The sequence below is a fragment of the Cajanus cajan genome, chromosome 2 (genome assembly GCF_000230855.2).
Source record: "Cajanus cajan strain Asha chromosome 2, NIPB_CcT2T_4, whole genome shotgun sequence".
In the NCBI taxonomy this organism is placed as follows: Eukaryota; Viridiplantae; Streptophyta; class Magnoliopsida; order Fabales; family Fabaceae; genus Cajanus; species Cajanus cajan.
In genome coordinates, this window is record NC_138518.1 from 38,251,015 (window position 1) to 38,275,672 (window position 24,658).

Below are 24,658 nucleotides of genomic sequence, written 5' to 3' on the forward strand. Positions count from 1 at the left end.
CGTTCAACGCCACTCCTTTGGTGCTCAACACCAATTCAAGATGAGGCAATTCTCTCACTTCATGCCTAACACCATTCAAACAATAACCAACATGCATGACCAAGTCAAAGACTTCTCCCTAACCCATGCCTGGTGTCACCAATTCGATTACCAATGTAAATGAGGCAAATAGCTTCAAATGTGAGTCATGCCCGATACCATGAAAGCACGCCCAATGCGACTTAAGAATCTACACTTGCAAATCACGAAAATTGCACTCTAAGACTTGAAAAAAACCAAACCAAATATGCAATGCATCCAACCACCCATACCAAACATATACAACTCAAAACCAATTTCAATTTCACCATGCAACATCATATATGATCAATCATTTAAAACTCCCCACTTTACCCACTCTTACGCTAACACCCATCCAAATCGACAGACATTCAATCTTAAAACATTTAGATAGATAACATTTGATAAAACACTCAACATACAACTCAACCAATTCATCAAAACACTCCTAGCTTCTCTTACCTCAAATTCAAATTGATATTTGAAGAGGAGAAAAGGAAGAGAAAGAAAGAAGAAGGAAGAGGAAAACAACTCTAGGTTCTTTGCACCTATACCTAGGACAACTAACTTCTAGCTCTCTTAGCTTGATTCCTGATGGAGGAGGCCCACGGGCCAAAGGCCCAACTACTAGGGCTATGGCTAAGAGGATACATGAAGAATGGGCCCATGCTCGAGAGAAGCCCATAGTACTCTTTAGTTGGGCTTTGACCCAAGCTCAAGTAGATTAGGTAGTAGTATAGGTTTGGGCCTTTAGGCTTGTATGATATTTTTGGGCCTTGTATTTTGGCCATCTAAATTAGGAGTTTTCATTTCATTGCCATGTGAATTTAGGGTTAATCTAGGTTAGCATGTGCATGTTCATTTGTATGTAATTAGTATGCCATTTAGTATGCATTTCGGCCATGTGCACACATGCACATGGTGTGACTGAAATGATGCTTAAATGAATACCAAATTACACTCAAATGGAAGGCGCACATGGTGGTGACTGGTTTGGCACCAAAATTTGAATTTAAACATTCAAATTTTGGCGCCTAAGGTTAGTTAAACCATGGTATGGTTTAACTTAACCTTAGGTTAAGCCAAACTTGTTCACCACACTTCTTTCCCTATATATTCACCTATGGCCGGATATTGTAGCACTTTTGGATGGTATATGAGAATTTTCCTCTTGTGCAAATTCTTCTCCGAAAGTCTCCCTATGATCCTTTCTTCTACCCTACTTGAGCTCCTCTCTTTGTAGAGTTAGGATCACCAACCTTCTAACTGGAATTGGAAGGTTAACCTTGGCTATTCTTGCTCCTTCTCCTAGCTTCAAGTCCTTGCAACCATCTCAAGGATATGAGAAGGAGTTTCTTGTGAAGCATCATGGAGTTTTCACCATAGAAGGCTCCATCAAGTGGTATCTAGAGCTTGTTCATCAAGAGATAAGTCTTCTATCTTTTGGTGATTGTTTGAGTTTGATTCGTTTAATTCTTGTGTCATCTTGTCTTGATTGATTTTCTTCTTTCCTATATCTAATTTTGTGCCTTAAAATTGAGAGATCTAGTTTTCGGTTGCTTGAATGATTCATAAAATGCTTCTTGATTTTGTTGTTATCCTATGAATCATGCTCTAAAAATGTGCTTTAGGAAATTCAGCTTATGTGCTTTTATTTCTTTGAATCTTGATTAAAAAAAAATTTTGGTCATATGCTTGTTGAGTCTTTTAATTTTTGAATCCATATGTCTAGTGTAATGTTTAGTCCTTTGTATGTTCTAACTTCCTAGCTATGCTTGTTTTGCTATTTTGTGTCAATTGATTTGAGTTTGTGGACTTGGCCAAATCCATTTGATTTTTAGTCGTGCTTCATATTTTTTATTTTCATTGCGTTCATGAATTACTACCAGATCATTAGTAGTTGTCTTAGCTTTAAGTTTCCTATAAGTCAAATTGTCTTCTAAATTTTCTTGTGTCAATCCGTGAGTTAAATCTTTTGAAAATATAATTTGGTTGCTAGAAATTTTCTGCACAATTTGAATTCAAAATTTGAGAGGCAAAAACCGTGACATGTGAAGAGAGAAAAACAAATGAGAAAAGCATGTGCAAGTGCATTTACATTTAGACCTAATTTGAATTCCATTTGTTTTCAAATTTTAAAGCGGTTTTAGTGCAAATTGTGTGAGTGACCGAGAGCTACTTAATTTCAAAATTCAAAAGATAAAAGGCATCTCTTATTAAAAAAAAGATAAATCAAAAATCAAAAGAAAATACAAAAAGAATTTTGATATAAGAAAATATATATATGGAAACCTAATTTCAAGTAAAAGCCAAAAAGGAGATTGTATTATATGTTAGTACTTCTCGGATTACTTTTGTAGCATGAAGTGTGTGATATGATTTTCAGCTTTCATTATTGAGTCATTTTTAATTTGTCATTCTAAATCTAGAACCTATCTAGGAGCATTCTTTCTTGTGCTAGCCTTCATGTCTTAATTGTTCATCTAATTCTTCTACTCTATTCTTGTCTTGGAATTCACTAAAGTGTCTTGACTGTTTGTGCTTGAAATTGAATCCTAAGTGTGGCCTAGTGTTTACCTAACATATTTCATTAGAAACTAGTTCTACAAGGGTCATCAAAAGAGGACTAAGATAGAGTTGAGGAAAGGTGACAAGTGGAGGAAGCTTTCGGTTGGCTACTACATAAAATCATCAAACACTTCAAACAACTGGAAATTTGTGGCTGCTGCACCTTACTCAAAGTTGTGGAGTTCAACTTGAAAGAGCTTCAAAATTGTGTTATTTTATGAATAAAAAAAATAGGGCACTAGAGACGGAATTTTTGTCACTAAACTATTTTTTCCTTGCAAAATTGGTCTCTAATTCCATCACTAGTTCGATGACTGTTTTTGTTTTAATTGAAAGCCACTTTGATTACTTTTCTATTTTAGCATTTGTTCTTTAGTTGTAATTAGCCATTTGGAGTGTCTTGGAAGTGTCTTTGGTACACAACCATCTCTCCATAGAACCCTAATTTGCGTTAGACTTGGTGGAAGTGGTCCTTGATTGGTCTTTGGTACCTCTCAAGCTTTCACCTTAGGAATCCGTTAGATAGCTTTTAAATTTTGCAATTTACTTTGTCTTTAATTACTTGCTTCGTCTAGATTAATCATCACATCAAAATCACAAAAATATTTTCATTGAAAAAATGGTTTTATGTGAGGATTAACTACAAGGGGGATTAGTAATTTTTACTTGAAGAGGCTTGGTTATTAAGTGGCTCTTAGTAGCTCACCTCCCTCCAAAGTTTAATTTGTATACTTAGTCCTCTAAGTAGTTAGTTCAAACCTTCAAAAATTAATTTCAAAAAGTCTTTCATAAAAGAAAAACTTTCACCTATAATGGAAAAATTTTCTACTCCTCAAAGTGATAGTGATTCAAGTACCTACAAAGACATTTCAAAAGTGGTACATGAATTAAGATCACAAAAAGTTTGGAGAGAGCAAGAGGCCAAACAAAGACTTAAAGAAAAACTTGAAAGAGAGGCCCAACTTGCACTCTTGGAAGAGGAAATTTGTCTATTAAAGGAAAAGGAAGAAAAATTACACAATAAGCACCGAAGTAGGCATGGAAGTTCTCAATTCCATAGTTCAACCCTAGGAGAGTCCATGCATGATGATAGCCTAGCTTTAGGAGATCATTTTCAACAACCTCCTAGAAAAACCCATAGGACCCCCAAAGTTAGGGAACCCAAAGTGGATCTCCCTTATTTCCATGCAAAAGATGATGTAGAGGGGTACCTTGATTGGGAAATGAAGGTTGAACAAATCTTCACTTGCCATCAAGTGAGTGAAGAAAGAAAAGTGTTTCTTTCCACCTTAAGTTTCCAAGGCCACGCCATGTATTGGTGGACATCCCTTGTTAGGGATAGGCGCCTTCATAATGACCCTCCAATTCAATATTGGAATGAGTTAAGAAGTGCATTGAGAAGGAGACACATTCCCTCATATTACACTAGGGAGCTTATGAATAAGCTCCAAAGACTCCATCAAAGAAACATGAGTGTTGAGGAATATAGACAAATGATCGAGTTATACTTGATGAGGGCTGGAATTAGAGAAGAGGAAGACATTACCATTGCTAGGTTTTTAAGTGGTCTTAATTTGGAAATAAGGGATAAAGTTGAGCTTTTACTATACCGAGATATGAATGATTTAGTTCAACTTTGTATCAAGGTTGAACAACAAGTTTTAAGAAAAAATTTCAAAAGCTCCTTTTCATCTTATTCCAAGAAAGACTACAAGAGGGAGGGTAAAAATTTTGAAAAGAAAAATGCTTTTGACTCCTCCAAAAACCTAGACAAAGGAAAGGAAAAAGAAAAAGAAAAAGAAAAGAAATACACCTCACACACTAGCACCAAGTCTAGTGCGATAAAGTGCTTTAAATGTCTTAGGAGAGGCCACATTGCTTCTCAGTGCCCTAACAAAAAGGTTATGATATTGAGGGGCCAAGACATTTATAGTAGCCAAGATGAAGCTACTACTTCTTCATCTTCAAGTGAAGATGAAGAGGAAGCAAGTGAGAAAGAGTCATGTGAGGTCACTTACCCTTACAATGGGGAACTTCTTATGATGAGAAGGGTCCTCAATAACCAACCTAGTGATACACAATCCCAAAGAGAGAACATTTTCCACACAGGGTTTAATATTTCAAATAAATCTTGTTCTCTAATTGTGGATAGTGGATTTTGGTGCAATTGTTGTAGCAATATGATGGTTGAAAAGTTGGGATTAACTACCACACCCCATCCAAAACCTTATCAACTTCATTGGCTCAATGATGATGAGGGCATGGTGGTTAACCAACAAGTGGAATTAGAGTTTTCCATTGGGAACTATCAAGATAAAGTGAAATGTGATGTAGTTCCCATGGAAGCTTGTCATATTTTGTTGGGAAGGCCATGGCAATTTGATAAGCAAACACATCATGATGGCTTTTCTAACAAGATAACTTTCACTCACAAGGGTAGAAAGTTTGTACTTCATCCTCTAACACCTTCCCAAGTAGTAGAGGATCAAGTACAAATGAAGACCAAACGTGATTAAGAAAAAGGAGAGGAAAACAAAAAAAAAGTAAAAAAAAACTCTAAAAATTAAGAACCAAGAGGATTCTAGAGAGACTAGTCTTCCCTCTCTAGAGATAGTTCAAGAAGAGAAATTTGAAACAAAAACTTTGCAAAAAACATCTCTCTTACTTGAACCATCTTCTTATATCCTCATGTGTAAAGGAATACTCACATGCACTGCCACAAAATCTTAGGAACTTTCTCTACCTCTTGAGATTCAAAATCTTTTAATTGAATTTGATGATGTATTTCCTAGTGAAGGCCCTATGGGACTTCCACCTTTTAGGGGAATAGAGCATCAAATAGATTTTGTGCCTGGAGCTAGTCTACCTAATAGACCAGCTTATAGGACAAATCCTCAAGAAACAAAAGAGATAGAGAAACATGTACAAGATTTGTTGGATAAGGATTGGATTCAAACGAGTCGAAGCCCTTGTGTTGTGCCTGTTTTATTGGTGCCCAAAAAGGATGAAAAATGGAGGATGTGTTGTGACTGTAGAGCCATCAACAACATCACTATTAAATATAGGCACCCAATTCCTAGGCTTGATGAGTTGCATGGGTCATCCATATTTTCCAAAATAGATCTTAAAAGTGGATATCACCAAATTCAAATTAAGGAAGGTGATGAGTGGAAAACTTCTTTTAAGACTAAGTTTGGATTATATGAATGGTTAGTAATGTCATTTGGGCTTACTAATGCACCTAGTACATTCATGAGGTAGATGAATCATGTCCTTAGAGATTGCATTGGTAGGTTTGTAGTTGTTTATTTTGATGATATATTAATCTATAGCAAAATTCTAAGTGATCATGTGGATCACCTAAGACAAGTCTTACTTGTTCTTAGAGACAATTACTTGTTTGCCAATGTAGACAAGTGCACTTTTTGTGTTGATAATGTTATATTTTTGGATTTGTGGTGAGCAAACAAGGGGTTCATGTGGACCCCGAGAAAATCAAAGCCATTCAAGAATGGCCTATTCCAACTAATGTAAGTTAAGTTAGGAGCTTCCATGGATTGGCAAGCTTTTATAGATGTTTTGTTCCTAACTTCTCTACATTAGCTTCACCTCTCAATGAGTTGGTGAAGAAGGATATGGTCTTTCTTTGGCAAGAAAAACATAATTTAGCCTTCCAAGAACTTAAGCAAAAACTCACTCAAGCACCTGTTCTAGCTCTCCCATATTTTAGCAAAACTTTTGAACTAGAATGTGATGCTTCAGGTCTTGGCATAGGAGCTATGTTGTTACAAGGTGGCCACCCCATAGCTTATTTTAGTGAAAAACTTCATGAGGCTGCCTTGAACTACCAAACAGGTTTGAGCCCTTCAAACTTGGGAATATTATCTTGTAACCAAGGAATTTGTCATTCATAGTGATCATGAATCACTAAAATACCTGAAGGGCCAAGGTAAGTTAAATAAGAGACATGCAAAATGGGTTGAGTACCTAGAACAATTTCCTTATGTCATCAAATACAAGAAAGGCTCTACAAATGTAGCAGCTGATGCTTTATCAAGAAGACATGTGTTGTTAAACATCCTAGGATCTCAAATACTAGGGTTTGATGACATAAAGGAATTGTATGAGAAAGATCCTGATTTTGCTTAATATGTATTCAAAAGCCTTATCAAGGTTACTATATATCCAAGGGGTTTCTTTTTAAAGAAAATAAACTTTGTATTCCCCAAGGATCTATTAGGAAACTATTGGTAAAAAAGAGCCATGAGGGTGGGCTCATGGGGCATTTTGGGATTGAGAAGACTCTTTTACTTTTGAAAGAGAAATTCTTTTGGCCTTATATGAAAAGAGATGTTCAAAGGTTTTGTACTAGATGCATAGCTTGTCTTCAAGCTAAATCTACTACAAAACCTCATGGACTATACACCCCCTTGCCAATATCCAATGCTCCTTGGGTAGACATTTCCATGGATTTTATCCTTGGTTTGCCTCGAACCCAAAGAGGAAAGGATTCCATCTTTATGGTAGTGAACCATTTTAGTAAAATGGAACACTTTATTCCATGCCACAAAGTGGATGATGCAAGCAATATTGCTAAATTATTCTTTCAAGAAGTAGTGCGACTTCATGGGATACCTAAGACTATAGTCTCGGATAGAGATGTTAAGTTCCTTAGCCATTTTTGGAAAACTTTGTGGGCAAGGCTAGGAACTAAACTTCTATTTTCTACCACATGTCACCCACAAATTGATGGGCAAACTGAGGTAGTCAATAGGTCTCTAGGATCTATGTTGAGGGCAATCCTCAAGGGCAATAAAAAGTCATGGGATGACTATCTCCCTCATGTGGAGTTTGCCTACAACAGGGTGGTTCATAAAACCTCCAAGATGTCTCCTTTTGAGATTGTTTATGGTTTCAATTCTCTAACCCCTTCAGACTTATTACCCCTACCTGATGTTGCTTCTTTTATTCATAAAGAAAGAACATCTAGGGCTGAATTTGTTAAGAACTTGCATGAGAGGGTTAGAAATCATATACAATCCCAAACTGAAAAATACACAAAATACAATAACAAGGGTAGAAAGGAAGTTGTCTTCAATGAAGGTGACTGTGTCTGGGTCCACCTTAGGAAGGATAGATTTCCTTCCAAAAGAAAGTCTAAACTTAGTCCTAGAGGGGATGGACCCTTTCAAGTCCTTAAGAGAATAAATAATAATGCCTATGTCCTAGATCTTCCCTCTGAGTATGGGGTTAGTCCTAGTTTCAACATATCTGATTTATCTCTTTTTACAGGACTTGCTGACCAAGAGGAGGATTCCTTGGATTTGAGGACAAATCATCTTCAAGAGGGAGGGGATGATGGAGGAGGCCCATGGGCCAAAGGCGCAACTACTAAGGCTATGGCCAAGAGGATACATGAAGAATGGGCCCATGCTCAAGAGAAGCCCATAGTACTTTTTAGTTGGGCTTTGACCCAAGCCCAAGTAGATTAGGTAGTAGTATAAGTTTGGGCCTTTGGGCTTGTATGGTATTTTTGGGCCTTGTATTTTGGCCATCTAGATTAGGAGTTTTCATTTCATTGCCATGTGAATTTAAGGTTAATCTAGGTTAGCATGTGCATGTTCATTTGTATGTAATTAGTATGCCATTTAGTATGCATTTCGGTCATGTGCACACATGCACATGGTGTGACTGAAATGATGCTTAAATGAATACCAAATTACACTCAAATGGAAGGCGCACATGATGGTGACCAGTTTGGCACCAAAATTTGAATTTAAACATTCAAATTTTGGCGCCTAAGGTTAGTTAAACCATGGTATGGTTTAACTTAACCTTAGGTTAAGCCAAACTTGTTCACCATACTTCTTTCCCTATATATTCACCTATGGTCGGATATTGTAGCACTTTTGGATGATATATGAGAATTTTCTTCTTGTGCAAATTCTCCTCTGAAAGTCTCCCTAAGATCTTTTCTTCTACCCTACTTGAGCTCCTCTCTTTGTAGAGTTAGGATCACCAACCTTCTAACCGGAATTGGAAGGTTAACCTTGGCTATTCTTGCTCCTTCTCCTAGCTTCAAGTCCTTGCAACCATCTCAAGGATCTGAGAAGGAGTTTCTTGTGAAGCATCATGGTGTTTTCGCCATAGAAGGCTCCATCAATTCCTCTACTCAAGAGCTTCACCAAGACCTTCTACAACATTGGAAAAAGAAGGAAAAGAGGAAGGCTTATTAAAACTAGAGTTTGTCCACCACCACAAAAGTGTTAAAAACACACATACTACCAAAAGTAGTGTTACACAACTCGTGCATACTTATGTATATTAATGTACACTCAAGCAAAGCTATAATGAAAAGATAATATTATCATAAAAATCTTTCTAATTATTACCTATATCCCATTTGTAGTATTTTAAATAATCAATCATGAAGAAAAAGAAAAACTACATGTAAAGATGTGACTACTAGAGTTTTTTATTTTTGATTTATTGATTTCATACAAATAAGAAATGTAAAACATTTAAGTATAATAAAAATGTAAAAAAATATTGATAATTTATTTTTTATAAGAGAATTATTTATTTAAGTATATTGTTAATAATTATATATATATTATTTTTTATTACATCATATAGATAAATAGTTTGATTTATTAGGTCTAATAGATCTTTTTTTTTATATATAAATCTAACATTTTTAAATAAATATATTTAAAAAAAATTAAACCTTACTCTTTTATCAAATATACAAAATAAAAAAACATATTTTAAACAAATACAAACAGAAGCTCCTATTTAAAGTTTCTTCTATTTCCATTCCTGAATCTCTATATATATAAGAATTGAGAGTATTACTTTCTTGCATTTTGAGTTCTTATGAGTTTGTTGTAAAATTGGAATGCATGTTGTTCATCTTTTGTCATATAATGTATAAATTTTTGTAACCGACTTCTTATAAATTTCTTTTAATGATAATAAATAGAATTTATTAATAATAAATGTATGTAAATATACTTTTTTTATTTATCATAATATTATATTTGAGAATAATGGGTTTTTTATATAAAAAAATAAATATTTTATTGTTTTTAAATATGTGGTTTTAAACATATAATATCGATTATATGAAGAGAAATAAACCAAATAAGTAATAAATGTGTTTGTGTAAGGGCATATTGGACATAGAAACAAAAGCATTGGAGCATTAAAAAGAACCAAGTCATGTTTCTTTTAATTGCATTGTCACCTCCATCACTTTAGTTTTTCTCTCGAGTTTGGAACTGAAATCTCAATATATTTTTATTTATTTATGGGGGCTAAAAGCCCAAGGAAAACAAGAAAGTAAAAACTAGAAATCACGAGGAAAGGTTACACCAGACTCATCTGCAAATAAAAAAGAAACATTCCACGATGGGGGAGAATTGAAAACATGAACTCCTTTTAACAGACAGAACCCTCTCGTGGCAAAATAGTCTACTACTTGATTAGACTCCCTTAAAATATGAGTACACTCAATAGTGTTAAAATCTTCAGCCGTCTTAACCACTTGATTGGTCAATCTGTAACAAGGGTGAAATCTAGGACATCCTTCATTTAAAAATTGAACTGCACTGGTTGAATTAGATTCAATAATAATGTTATCACATAGGCCTCTACCTATGAGAATCTTTAAACCATAGGATATGGCCCAAAGTTCAGCATGAAGGATGGAGCAAAACCTAACCAGACAGGAGAATCCTAATATGAAATTACCCTAGTTATCACGAAGCACCCCACCATAGGAGGCAACACAGGATGTATTGACTACCCCGTAACAATTAAGCTTTAAATGACCTTGAGGAGGGGCCTTCCACCCAATATATAAGATTGAATGAGGAGGAAAGACTCCACGATTAGCTACCAGGCTAGATCTATTTGATAGCTCACGACTTCTTCCACGGATCTCACCTAGTAGAAGAGTAGTATTAAGCTGGAATTGTTGAAAGACAAAAGAGTTGCAAGCCTTCCAACCAATCAAGAGTAGAATTTGAGAAAAAGTCAAAACCAGGGGTTTCGTCAAATAGGGATAACCAAATAGATTTTTGCAAAAAGGCAGTCATGTAATACATGTAGCATTGTTTCCCTTTCTCTTTTAAAAATAGGACAGAATGGATCATTTGTTAGGCCCCTCCTGCTACGCCAATCATTTGTTACCAAGCTTTCATGAGCCACTTGCCATAGTAGGCACATCACCCGTTCTGGACCGCACCACTTCCAAATTAAATTAAATAATACACTCGATCCATTAGAACTTATACGAATTGCATTGTATGCAGATTTTATGGAGACGGTTCTAGTTAAGGACCCACCCCAAACCAAAACATTTGGGTCAATCATGATAGTACGGGAGCAGACCCTATAACCTCAAACCAAACTGAAGTGGGAAGCAGAAAATGAATATGTTTTAGGTCCCATGTGCCTTCCTCAGTGATGTATTCAGATACTGATTTACCTTTTTCCTGCTCTAGAACTGGTGCTAAGGTCACCTCAAAAAGACGGGTTCAAGAAGGGAGCCAGCGATCCATCCAAATTTGCACTTGTTTGCCATCCCCAACATTCCATGCAATGAATGGTTGGACAGATGACCACGCATCACAAATACCTTTCCAAATATTTGAGGAGATTGATTTCTTCTTAATAACTGGAATAGGATCGTTCCCACATTTATATTTATCTCTTAAGACTTGGACCCATAATTTAGAGGCTGTGAGTAGAAGGTCCAACAATTTTTCATCATAAAACATCTGTTAACAAGCTTCATCTCTCTCAAACCAAGACCTCCTTCATTTTTTGGTTTGCATATTTTTGGCCAAGCTACCGCATGAACCTTCCTCTAATCACTTGTGTGGCCCCATAGAAAAGATCTACATGACTTATCAATTTCATCACAAGCCTGATGGGGAAAGAAAACAGTTTGCATAGTGTAGGAGGGAATTGCCGCGAGAACAGATTTGGTGAGAGTTAAAAGACCAGTGAAAGCTAAATTTCTTACCTTCCACAAGCTGAGCCTTTGATTTACCTTCTCCATCACAGATCTAAGGAGACAACGATTAACTCTCTCATGATGGATATTAACTCCTAGATACTTACCAAGGTTATCAGTACGTTGAAACTTGAAAGCATCGCTAATCTCCTTTTTAATCGCCCAAGTCACATTTTTTGAGAAGAAGATGTGAGTCTTCTCAATGCTAACCTTCTGACCTGAACTATAGCACAAAATGTCAAGGCATTGTTGAATTATTTTTACCTGATCCATAGAGACCTCAGAGAGTAGGATCAAGTCATCCGCGAAAGCAAGGTATGATAAGGTCGACCCTTTTTTAGAAAGTTTAACCGGTTTCCATAGCTTATGAGTCACTACAACTTCTATAAGGTAAAACAGACGCTCCATACATAAGACAAAGAGATAGGGTGATAAGCGGTCCCCTTGTCTTATACGTAGAGACGGTTTGAAATTTTCCAGTTTCTCCCCGTTCCAAAGCATACTTATAGATGGAGTGGAGGTACAAGCCAACACCAAGTCAACAAACTATTTAGGAAACTCAATATCTTCCAAAGTATCTTTAATAAATCTCTAATTGAGATGGTCATAGGCTTTCTCAAGATCTATTTTGATAGCCATCCAACCTTTCTTGCCTATTCTATGTTTTATAGAGTTAATCACCTCTTGAGTGATGATGATGTTATCAGAAGTCTGCTGATGAGGAACGAAACTACACTAATTTGGGCTTACTAAACCTTCCATAACTTTCCTAAGTCGAGATGCCAGGATTTTAGTAATCACTTTGTAGGAAACGTTGCAGAGGCTAATTGGTCTCATTTGCTTCAGTGAAACTACATTATCAACTTTTGGTATGAGAGTTATCAAGGTATCATTAATTTCAAAAATCTTCCTCGGACCAAGTTCAACATCATGAATTAAATGACACAGGGACGGGCCCACTATACTCCACTGGGATTGATAGAAGATAGCATGGAAACCATCTGGTCTAGGGCCTTTAAGGCCACCCAGACGCTTTATAGCACCATGAATCTCCAAATCTGAGAATGGTAGAGAGAATTCCTCCAACTCTTGAGCTGATAGGGTAGGAAAGGTTGATGTGAGACAATAAGGAACATACACTTCTCGATCTTTAAATAAACGTTTGTAGAAAGTAGTCACCATAAGCTCCAGTTCACGCTTGTTTTCTATCCAAGTACCCTCTTCATTTTGTAGCTTCACAATCCTATTTCGCCTCCTTCTAATGATAGTGGTGCCATGAAAATAGCTGGTATTTTGATCTCCATACTCCAGTCATTTGCACCAAGATTTCTGAAGCCAAAATAACTTTTCCCTTGTGAGAATTGTTTCATATTAACTCCACAATTCTCTTTGCAAATTAGAGAGGAATGGGTTATCTTCTTGAAGAAGCCTAGATGTTATTCCATTTAACTTCTTTATTAGTTGTCTCTTAGCATGAAAAATATTACCAAAGGTAATTTTGTTCCATTTTAGCAAGCTGCATTGTGTGTTCCTCAATTTGCTTGGCCAATCTATTTTCTCGTCCCAACTTTCTCTAATTAGGGTAGGAAAGTCTAGGTGGGTCAACCATGTGGCTACAAAGCGAAAAGGTCTACGAGATTTATTTACCACCTCTGGTGATAGTTTCAGCAGGATAGGGCAATGGTCCGACTTAAAGGGGTTTAGATGAAAGACATTTGAATTTGGATTAGCCATTTTCCACTCCAAGCTAACCAGAACACAGTCCAATCTCTCAAATAAGGAACCTCTTTTCCCAGTGAAGGGTTCTCCCTGGTAGCACATATCTAACAGGTGGCATTCAAGCACAAAATCTCTAAAAGCGTTATCACCACGGAGGCACGCCGATGATGAACCTCCTTTGCATTCAGACTCCTTTAGGACAGCATTGAAATCACCTAGAATGCACCAAGGATTTTGAATGTTCTCAGCTATTCTTCTAAGTTCCCTCTTGAGACCTATACGAAAATGAGGGTGTGGGTTGGCATAAATTATAGTTAACTCCCAAGCTAAAGATCCACGTGAAACAGCAAAATGAACAAACTGAGTAGAAAATTGTAACATCTCTAGCTTCCATCTTGCCGAGTCCCAAAAACACCATATTCCTCCAGCACGACCATTAGCGTCAACCATGAAGGATTTATCAAGCTTGATGCGACGTGTTATTTGTTGCACTTTAGGGCCACTAACATGTGTTTATAGTAAACAAAAAATACCCACATCATTTTCTTGAATTAATTCATTAACAAAAGGAACAAATCCTTTGCTGCCCGTCCCTCTACAATTCCAAATTAGAATATTCATATCTAACCAGAAAAGGAGTTTGGTTTTGAAAACCTGGTACCATCATGTTGGACAATTCCAACTTGCTTATTCGTTGTATGCTTCTATGAATTATTTTCTCTTGCTTCAAAATGTTGTTTCAGCGCATTAGCAAAGGCTAGCGCCTCGGCGTCTGGAGTATGAGCTTGCGTAATTAACTCATCTACTGCATGGAACCCTCCCTCATATATGTTACATTCTTTAGGCCGGTGAAAACTCTAAAAGATTTTTTTGCTTCACGTTCTGCATGTTGACTCTTTGACCATGCATGAGATTATTTTGGTGAGATAGGATGGAGATGGGCCCCACCTTTAAAAGTGATTCCGTTTGCGCCTAGAGATGATGCTCCTATTGCCTTGTTCTTGCCCTGTAGGTGTTCCTTTTATGTTGCAATTGTGGGTTTTTCCCCGCTAAGGGGTTACGACTTATTACAACTGATTTGGGTTGAATTATCAGTTCTTCTCCCTCATTAAGGACATCAGATTGGTTCACAAGGTTTGCCACTTCATCAAAAATATATTCATATTGATTTTTGGTGCGGTTATCAAGACCCAAATCTTTAACTTTATCCTTTCCTAGAATTTGCGGCCAATTTCTTGCAGCTTTCTTGTTACATTCAACTATCATCCAAGGACCATATTGGTCCACTGAATCCAAATGGCCCGGATTTGACTGATTTTGATTAGAATCTTGCAGATCATGATTAGGGTTAGTTTATCCTACCATTATTGGAGCGTCGTCAGTGCCCACCTCCATGGATGCACCATGATGATTCGTAGTCTTTTTACCATCATCCTCCTTAACCAAGGGCTCAGTGCATTGGGTTTGTTTATGACCATATTTTTCGCAATGAAAACAGATAGAGTGAAGCCCTTCATATTCCAAATGGAGGAAATGCCCAAGAACATTAATATGCAGTACCAACTTCTTCTTGAGATCAATCTCCATGCATATCCTGGCGAATCATCCACGAGTTTGGATAGAAGTCAACTTATCAATTTTAAGCATTGTACCCAGCTTGCTACCTACACGCCAGAGAAAGTAGACATTGAACAACTCAATAGGTAGCCCTGGTATGCGAATCCAAGCCGCGATTTTGCGAGTTTTAGTTATTGTGAGGGTGAAAAATGGCCTCCACCTCTATACTACAATGTAATGATATGCAATCATCCATGGCCCTTCATACAAGGCATGCTTGTAATCATCTTCAGCAGAAAACTGAACAAGGTAAAAATCTTGAGACAGATCGACTAAACGGACAATCCCAGATTTAGCCCATTCACGTTGAACTTTATTGTCCAGCATTTTGTATGCTACTCGTTTCCCAAGCACGTTGATTACTGAGGAATTTTTCCACGGAGAGCACCATTCTTCAAATTCCTCCTGCGTGACAGGGATAGTGGGACACGAGTCTAGTTCCCTCTCATCCTCTGTTGACTCATCTTTATCATTATAGATTGCTTCCTCCGGGTACACCATCTCCTTCATTAAACTATTGAGATCAGTGAAGATCTTCCCTCCGTCAGACGTTAGAAGACTTTCTAAATAAGATTTAGAAGAGTCTTTTGGCATGGAAGCACCTTCCACCGATTCCTCCATACAAGCATCCTCCATGGCAGAAGCAGGCTCACTTGACCTTCTTAGTACTCCGAATCATAGAATTGTCGCTAGAATACTCATCTTTCTCCGGAACCCTAGCAGAGCTAGTTTTCTTCATCTCCCGAGTTAAAGAGAAGGCTCAAGAGTATGAATGATATTGCTATAGAATGTTGAAATCTCAATATATGATAAACACAAACTTGAGGTATATCTTTTTTCTCTCTTTATATTTACATTGTTGATTATCAAATTATCAAATTCAATCTAATTAATTTATACATCATATGTGTGTTTATGCATATTGTATGCAATTAGCTTTTTTTTTGTGAATTTTTTTAGTAATTAACAAATTTAAATGGTTTTGTTGTTTAGTTGACAAGACCAAAAGCATTTACTTAATTTAGGATATTTTTATTATAGCTTTTGTTGTTGCTTCAAGTGTTGTGCATGTTGCATGTAAGCCAGCATTGTACATATTTGATTTTCTTTTTATTATTGGTCGTTGTTGAAAAAAGTTTTAATTTTTGATCTCAAATTCTCAGTTTTAATTAGCACTTCAATTGTGGATAATCAAAATATATAATTCTTTTGATATATAATTCAAGGTTTCGGCACATTTCATTTGATTTGCTCGAGTCTAAAAGGATCATACAACAATTTTTTTGGGGTTTAATCTTGTTTGAACCGGAAAATATGAGGGTCATATATACAATAAGTTCGTGAGATCTAATCTTATCTGGACCAACAACCATGATATGTGGGTCAAATTTCTAATTTTATTTTATTTTTACAGCATATAAGATGTTTTTTTTTTTTAAGATTTTTTTCACCCTTAAAATTGAAAAGCCTAATAGACTTAAAGAATTACGTACAGAAAACTCCATTACATATTTTTTTACCTTTGGCATGTTTTATTTATGATCCACAAATGGTTTTTCTTAGGTGTATATCATGTTCTTTTTTTATGAGTTCTTTTGCTTATCTGTGAATGGCCAAAGATTATTTTGAAGTGCATAACAACATGGATCAAAATCAGCATGCTCAACCAACCAAAGGGATTGACCCTCTAGAGCAAGAAGCACATGGCAAGAACCCTATGATGGCACCTATCAATCTTCCAACTCAACCATTTGGTCCTTCTCTTCCTTCATCCTACCCAAGAGAGCAACAATATGTGCTCCCCAATACATGTACATGTACCCCCAACAACAAGACCACTTGCAGCAACAACTCGACAAGTTCTGGAGAAAACAGTGTAAGGAAATTGAGGAGACCACAAACATCAAGACTCATAGCTTGCCCGTAGCTAGGATTAAGAAGATCATGAAGGCTGAAGGGGATGTGATGATATCAGCTGAGGCTCCTATGATGTTTGCTAAGGCCTGTGACATGTTCATTCAAGAGCTCACAATGAGGGCTTGGGCTAATACCGAAAAGAACAAAAGAAGGTCACTTCAGAAGAGTGACATTGCATATGCAATCACAAGGACTGATGAGTTATGATTTTCTTATTGATGTTGTGCCCAGGGATGACACAATGGAGCATGTAGGGATACCAATACGAGGGATTGCTCTAACTCAGAATGTCCCTTGCTATTATTACATGTCACCTCATTTTTATGTTCCAAGCCGACCATATGGTGCTCCAGGAATGATCATGAGAATGCCAGATTTTGATCAAAATCATCATGGATAGCCCGCCCAACCTCCAACAACAAAACAATCATTTTTCCAATTCGGATAATAATGGTTGAGCAATAATGTGCTTTGTGAAAATAATGGTAATTAATAATAGTTTATGGTCAATATCTCCGGCTTTAAATAATTAAGACCTTTATTTATTTCAACTTTTCTCAATGGTATGTGAAAAGGTGAATTCAGTAGTTTTGATGTGAATTTAATATAAATGTATGGAACTGTTTTTTATGACGATGTGATGGATAACTCTCGAGTTTCTTTGATTTATATATTTTTTTATTTTTAATTTTGGATGTGAATACGAATATAAATATAGAGAAATGGACGTCAAATTTGCGACGCATTGAATTAAGGCAATATATGCTACAAATAAAACTGGGGCTACCCCATGGAGAGAGACTTTGATTTTATTCCATGGAGGATACATTAACTTAGCTTTATTGAGGTATATTCCATTTTGTCCTAAGGATTTCTAGAGCATATGAAGATATCCTTAATAAATTATTTGATGGAAGAGCATGGGCTAAAGGCCCAACCACTAGAGCTATGGCCAGGAGATTACTTAAAGACTTGTTTGTTTCAGAGCTTAGTGGGCCCAATGAGCTTGGTGGGCCTAGGGTGCTTCTCACTTGGGCTTTAATAGATTGACACCATGTTCTATTGTAATTACTTAGCATAGGAAGTTACTTTGATGTTGGTCTTGTATTTGGGCTTTAAATACACCATGTTGAGCTTTAAATGATTAGGGTTTTTACTTTTGGGCCTATATTTAGGCTTCTTGGGCTTTAGGCTTTTGATACCCAATATTAGGCTCATTTTTCTTCTTGTAATTTTTTCTATTCATTGTATTCCTTTGACCAATGTATTTAGGTCATTAGATTAGGTTTATACAAAGTATACATTAATAGGTGCATTAGGGTTCATTTCTATGTCATTTAGAAGTAATTTGATTTGAATTTGAGTCACATGGATTACATGGTGAGGATCCGGACATGTGAGCTCCAAATTCACATCAAATAACTTCCAAATGACATTAGGATGAAGGTACCATCCGGATTAGTCATATAATTGGCCAAAGTTTGAATTTCAAATTCAAATTTGAAATTCAAACTTGGCGCCAATTATGCTTACTCGGATTGGCGCCAATTTGCCTTAGTCTTTCACCTATAAATGTATTTCCCATGCCTTGTACAAACACTTTTGAATACATTTGAATTTCTGAATCAAATCTTCAGCAATTCTTCAAGAGTCACCAAACTAGAAAGAGCAAGAGAGAGTGCCTTCAAACACCTTAGGAATTCCCTAGTTCCTTCTCTTTAAAGTGAGCAATCCTTTGCTCTTTAAGCTTGGATGCTTCCATCCAAGGCTTGGCCTCATTCCATCCGTGTTTCTTCCTCCTTCTTTGGTTCATCACTTCGTTTCCAATCTCCTTTGAAGAAGATCCAAGCTTAAGGAGAAGCTAAGGAGAGGTTCATCCATCACTTCTCTCACCTTCTCCATCATTTTTGGTATCAAGAGCAAGGTCTTCAAGGAGATAAGTGTCCTCATCTTTTTGTGTATCCGTGGTCTTGTTATCTTGTGTATTCTTGTGTCTACTTGAGTTTTTCTTTTCAGATCTATATTGTTTTGTGCTTTGTGTTCCATAGATCCATTGCTTGATTGTTTTGAATTTCTTCCACAATCAACATGTATTAGGACCTATTTGCTTGTGCTTATTTTTGATTTTATTTGAGTCTCTCCATTCTTGTATGTGTCCGTGATTGGACCTCATGCATTTGCATTAGATTTTGGTTTTTAATCTTTGTTTTGTCTTAGAGTTTGTGTTTAGTCCTTATATGTTAAAAATTCCTTGAATAGCATGTTTAACCTAGTGTTTTTGTGAGTTCTTTGTCATATTGTGTGGTCTCGGTTTGCTTAATTTTCTTGCCTACCTATATGTGCTTTTATTTTACCTTTTTGAGTTCATAATTTGCTATTAGTTCTAGCAAATTTCTTTAGAGTTAGGTTTCCATTGTGTACTTAAGTTTTCAAATCACTTTCTATTGAAAATTCTTGAAATAAATTGTGTTGCTCAAAATCTCAAGTGTTTAATCCTACTTCTAGTGCACTAAATTTTGTGGATTCAAATTTTAAAAGTAAAAAGACTGAAAAACAGAGTAAAATACAGAGCCTAGTGCTTCAAAAGTAAAAAAGAAAAGTGAAAAAGAAGAATCCAATACAAAACCTAAAAACTAGTGCACTAGTTTCATCATTTTTCACTTGAATTTGGACCAATTTTGTAGTCTCGGTTTCTATAGCTTGGAATCTTGAAAAAATTGAAAACAAAAAGCAAATACTTTCTTTGTAATCTTAAATTGAATTCAGAAAAAGAAAGAATAAAAAAAAATATAGATAAAGCAATTTAAAGAGAAAAAGCCGAGAGGTGTACAACTACAAAATTCACTTGATTCCTTAATATTGTTTTGACTACTATTTGGTTTGTACTTATCCAATTGCTTTCAAATTTTTTTTGTGTTGTTAATCTACTCTAGTACCTATCTAGGAACCTTCCTAATTGAGTGCTAGCTTTCTTTAGAGTCTTATTTTTCAGTTTTATTTGTTGAACTTCTTTGAGTCTTGTCATACACATATTACTCTTCACTTTGGTATAAGCTTTTCAAATTGTGCTTTTGTTGCTTGTCTTGTTTTCTTTCCTTAAAAATTTTGTGCTGGAAGTGGCCTCAAATCCTTGCTTAAGGATCAAGCATTGATTCAACAAAGAGTAGGAAAAGTGTTGGACATTTAGACTACAAATTTGACCTAATTTAGTGACCAAACTTTTCCTAAACTTCCTTCACTTGAGTGACCATTCCTTTCACCTTGTGAGCAGCCTCCATTAACCACTTTTGTTGTGTTCATTGTGCAGGTCCAGGAGCAACCTATTTCAAGGGTTAGTGGGATTAAAACACTTGAACAAGTGTTAGAAACTTTGAACAACAAATCCGTCACTAATTGGGTCACAAAAGCCGCCATTTATTGCTTTCTAGGCTAGTTTAAATTTTTGCAATCTCTCTTGTATTTTAAACCAATTTGTAAAGCTTGGAGGGAGTATTAAGAAGCTGGTCAAGTATATCTAACTCCTTGGTAGCCTACTCACGTGTAGTACTAGTGGAAGTGCCTTGGAAATTTCATATGTTTCAAGCTTCCACTTAGGGTTATCCGACTAGTTGATTATCCTTGCTTCCTTTAAGTTGTTTCATCTTAATGTTTACTTTTATTGCCTTAATTCGTCTAGACTTGTGTAGTTTCATTTTTGTTCACGCTTAGTTAAATTCAAAAACAAATTTGTGAAAAAGCATACAAAAATTTTTGTGAAAAGTTTTGGGGAATCAAAAATACCACAAAGGAGTTTAGTGATTTCCACTTGAAAAGGCTTGGTTATTAAGTGGCTCTTAGTAGCTCACCTCCCTTGATAGTGCAACTTGTACACTTAGACTTCCAAGTGCTATTTTTGTTCCTAGAAAATTACAAAAACATTTTATATCTTTTGCATAGCATATAAAAATTCTTATTGCTTAATCATGAGTCATACTTCTGAAAGTAATAGTGAATTTGAATCTCCTAAAAAATTTAAAAGAATAGTTAAGGATGTTGAAGCACTAAAACTTTGGAAGCAACAAGAGGTACTTCAAAAAGAAAAAGAAAAGATTGAAAGAGAAGTACAACTTATTGCTCTTGAGGAGGAGATAAATAAAATTAAGCAACAAGAAGAAAAAATTTTGAAAAAAATCAATAAAAGTAAAAGTCAAAAAAGTTCTTCAAGGAGCTCAACCAAGAGTTCCAATGACTCTCAAAGCCAAGAGAATGATGGTAGTTTGAATATGGATGCATACTACCAACCTAAACCTAGGAGAGTCATTAAGGAAACCAAAGTGAGGGAATCAAGGGTTGATCTCCCTTACTTTCATGGGAAAGAAAATGTGGATGCCTACTTAGATTGGGAAATGAAAGTGGAGCAAATCTTCACTTGTCATAAAGTAGGTGAGGAAAGAAAAGTTCTCCTGGCCACCTTAGCTTTCCAAGGACAAGCCATGTATTAGTGGACATCCTTGGAGAGAGAGAGAAGACTTCACAATGACCCTCCAATCACTTATTGGAATGAGTTGAGGAGTGCTATGAGAAGAAGGCATATACCTTCTTATTATAGTAGGGAGCTTATGGATAAGCTCCAAAGACTCCAACAATAGAACATGACTGTGGAGGAGTATAGACAGAAAATGGAGTTATATCTCATGAGGGCTGGGATTAGGGAAGAAGAAAGATTGACCATTGCTAGATTTTTGAGTGGTCTAAATTTTGATATAAGAGATAGAGTTGAGTTACTCCCTTATAGGGACCTTGATGATTTGGTCCAACTTTGTATAAGGGTGGAACAACAAAATTTAAGAAAAAATTCTTTCAAAGGCAAAACTCAATCTAGCTTATATATCAAGAAGGACTACAAGAGGGAGGGTCAATATGACTCCTCTAAGAAATTTAGCAAGGGTCAAGAAAAAGAAAAAGAAAATGAAAAAGAGAAAAATAAAAATGTTGTCACTTCTAGTAGTAAGACTAGTGACATCAAATGCTTTAAATGTCTTGGGAGAGGCCACATAGCTTCTCAATGCCCCACTAAAAAGGTGATGATTTTGAGAGGGCAAGACATTTATAGTAGTGTTGATGAATCTAGTTCTACCACTTCAAGTGATAATGAATCAAGTGAGGAAGACCATCCAATTGAAAGTGCATATCCTTATGATGGTCAACTTCTAATGATTAGAAGGCTTCTTGGAAGCCAACCTCATGAGTCTCACCTTTCACAAAGAGATAATATTTTTCATACAAGGTGTAAAGTTTTTGATAATGCTTGTTCTCTCATTGTGGATAGTGGGTCTTGTTGCAATTGTTGTAGCACAAGGTTGGTGGAGAAGCTTGATCTTACTTCTATTCCCCATCCGAAACCATATCAACTTCATTGGATTAATGAAGATGGGGATATCAATGTAGATAAACAAGTGAAAGTCAAGTTCTCTATTGGTAACTATGAAGATCAAGTGGTTTGTGACATAGTTCCAATGGAAGCTTGCCATATTTTTTTGGGAAGGCCATGGCAATTTGACAAGAAAACCATGCATAATGGCCTTACCAATGAAATTAGTTTCACCCATAAAGAAAAGATGTTTGTACTTCATCCTTTGTCTCCTTCACAAGTGATAGAGGATCAAGTACAAATGAAAATGAAAAGAGAAGAAGAAAAAAAATTTGATTAAAAAAGAAGAAGAAAAGAAGCATAAAGCTTCAAAGAAGAAGAAGGAAGAGAAACCTCTTCCAATAGAAGGAATTCAACAAGAAACTTTAAAACAAACCCTATTTGTTGAAAAGCCTTCTTACCTTCTTCTTTGTAGAGGTATGCTTAATTTTCATAATTTAAGTATTGAACCTAGTTCTTTACCTCTTGAAGTTTCTCAATTATTAAAAGAATTTGATGATATATTCCCTAGTGATGGTCCAAAGGGCCTTCCTCCTTTTAGGGGTATAGAAATCAAATTGATTTTGTGCCTGGGGCTAGTTGATCGAAGCCGTATCTGGTCAAATAAATACAATTAAATGTAGTACTAGGAAGTGACTCCTAGGTCATCTCCCAAGGATCGTCTTTTACTGTTAAAGGCTTAAACACACAAGGGGGTTTGTTTTCGGATTTTCAGTTGGTAACACAATAACACGAAATAAAACAGTAAGTAAAACGGATTGGTTCCCTGCTCAGATTGCAACTCTTTTATCCCTGGTTCTCAGAACATTTCTCTATTCATAACTTAATCCTTGTTCCATCTTAGTTAACCAACTAAGCGAAGATTAACTCAAGATTTCCCTACACGAATTAAGCAAACGTATACAACATTAAACCTCCCCACAAGATTAAGCAACTTGTGAGCAACCTGATTCATTAAGCATGAACAGGTGTCAAAAACGTTTCAGAGGTTCAATGAAGAAGAACCAAGCAGAACACAGATACAAATATAAATAAAACCTCAATCAGAGATTGCAATCTGCTCAAGGAGCCAACCCCTGGGGTTTTAGCCTTCCATTAAAACGGAAACAGAAACAAAAATACAAACAGAAACAAAAATACAAACAGAAACGAAAATGTAAACGAAAATGCAAGGAAGGAGAACAAAACAAAAATGGACAATCTGTATTTCTTCAATGCAATGGTTTAGTTCAGATACAAAATGAATATAAGAGGAGAAGAAGAAAAGCAAAACGTTCAGAGCAAGAAAAACATGAATAAAAATGGTCCAGAACAAAGTACCAGCAGGGAAGCAAAAAAAATGTAAAGGAAAGGCTCAAAGAGAGAAAACATAAAAACCTAAAATCCAAGGGAGGCTACTGTTCACGTAGTCACATCAGCCTCTCATGTTAGTGCTGCCCAGTCAGCCCTACCCTAGGTGCAGTTGACCTAAAACGAAATTGGGCCCCCATCATACAAGTCTGACCCAATAATACAATAAAATAAAATACAGATTGAAATTAAATGCTGAGGTGGAAAAATGGTGCAGCGGTGACATGGCAGATGATGTGGTAGATGACGTGGCAGCTCCACTTGAAGTCCAGAAATTAATTCCAAGCCTAGATAATTATTAAACTTCCCTGAAAATAAAAATTTGGAATAATTAGATTCAGAAAATTCAAATTAGTTAAAATATGAATTACCGGTCCAATTAAAGCCCAAATAGAAAACAGTGCAGATAATCAACAATTAAGTGCAAATCAGAGATTAAAATAAGTACAGAAAGGTAAGAAAATAGGGGAAAATAATGACTCATCACTAGTCTACCCAATAGACCAGCCTATAGGACAAATCCCCAAGAAACTAAGGAGATAGAGAACCAAGTTCAAGAATTATTGAACAAGGGGTGAGTGCAAAAGAGTTTGAGTCCCTGTGTTGTGCCTGTATTGTTAGTGCCCAAGAAAGATGGAAAATGGAGAATGTGTAGTGATTGTAGGGCCATTAACAATATCACAATCAAGTATAGGCACCCAATCCCTAGACTTGATGATATGCTTGATGAATTACATGGTGCAACTATATTTTCTAAAATTGATCTTAAAAGTGGTTATCACCAAATAAGAATCAAAGAGGGTGATGAGTGGAAAACTGCTTTTAAGACCAAATTTGGATTGTATGAGTGGCTAGTTATGCCTTTTGGTTTAACTAATGCACCAAGTACATTCATGAGGCTTATGAATCATGTCTTGAGAGAGTGTATAGGGAAATTTTTTGTTGTTTATTTTGATGACATTTTAATCTATAGTAGGTCTCAAGATGATCACTTA

The 24,658-nt window shown here is 36.1% G+C and overlaps 1 long non-coding RNA gene across 1 annotated transcript; it reads left to right on the top strand.

Moving 5' to 3' along the window:
* The first annotated feature begins 9,682 nt into the window (after nucleotides 1-9,682).
* LOC109807359 (uncharacterized) lies at nucleotides 9,683-17,354 on the top strand. The gene is made up of 2 exons (XR_014431410.1): nucleotides 9,683-15,812; nucleotides 16,606-17,354. It is a non-coding gene; the product is annotated as an uncharacterized LOC109807359 (long non-coding RNA).
* Nucleotides 17,355-24,658: the final 7,304 nt, after the last annotated feature.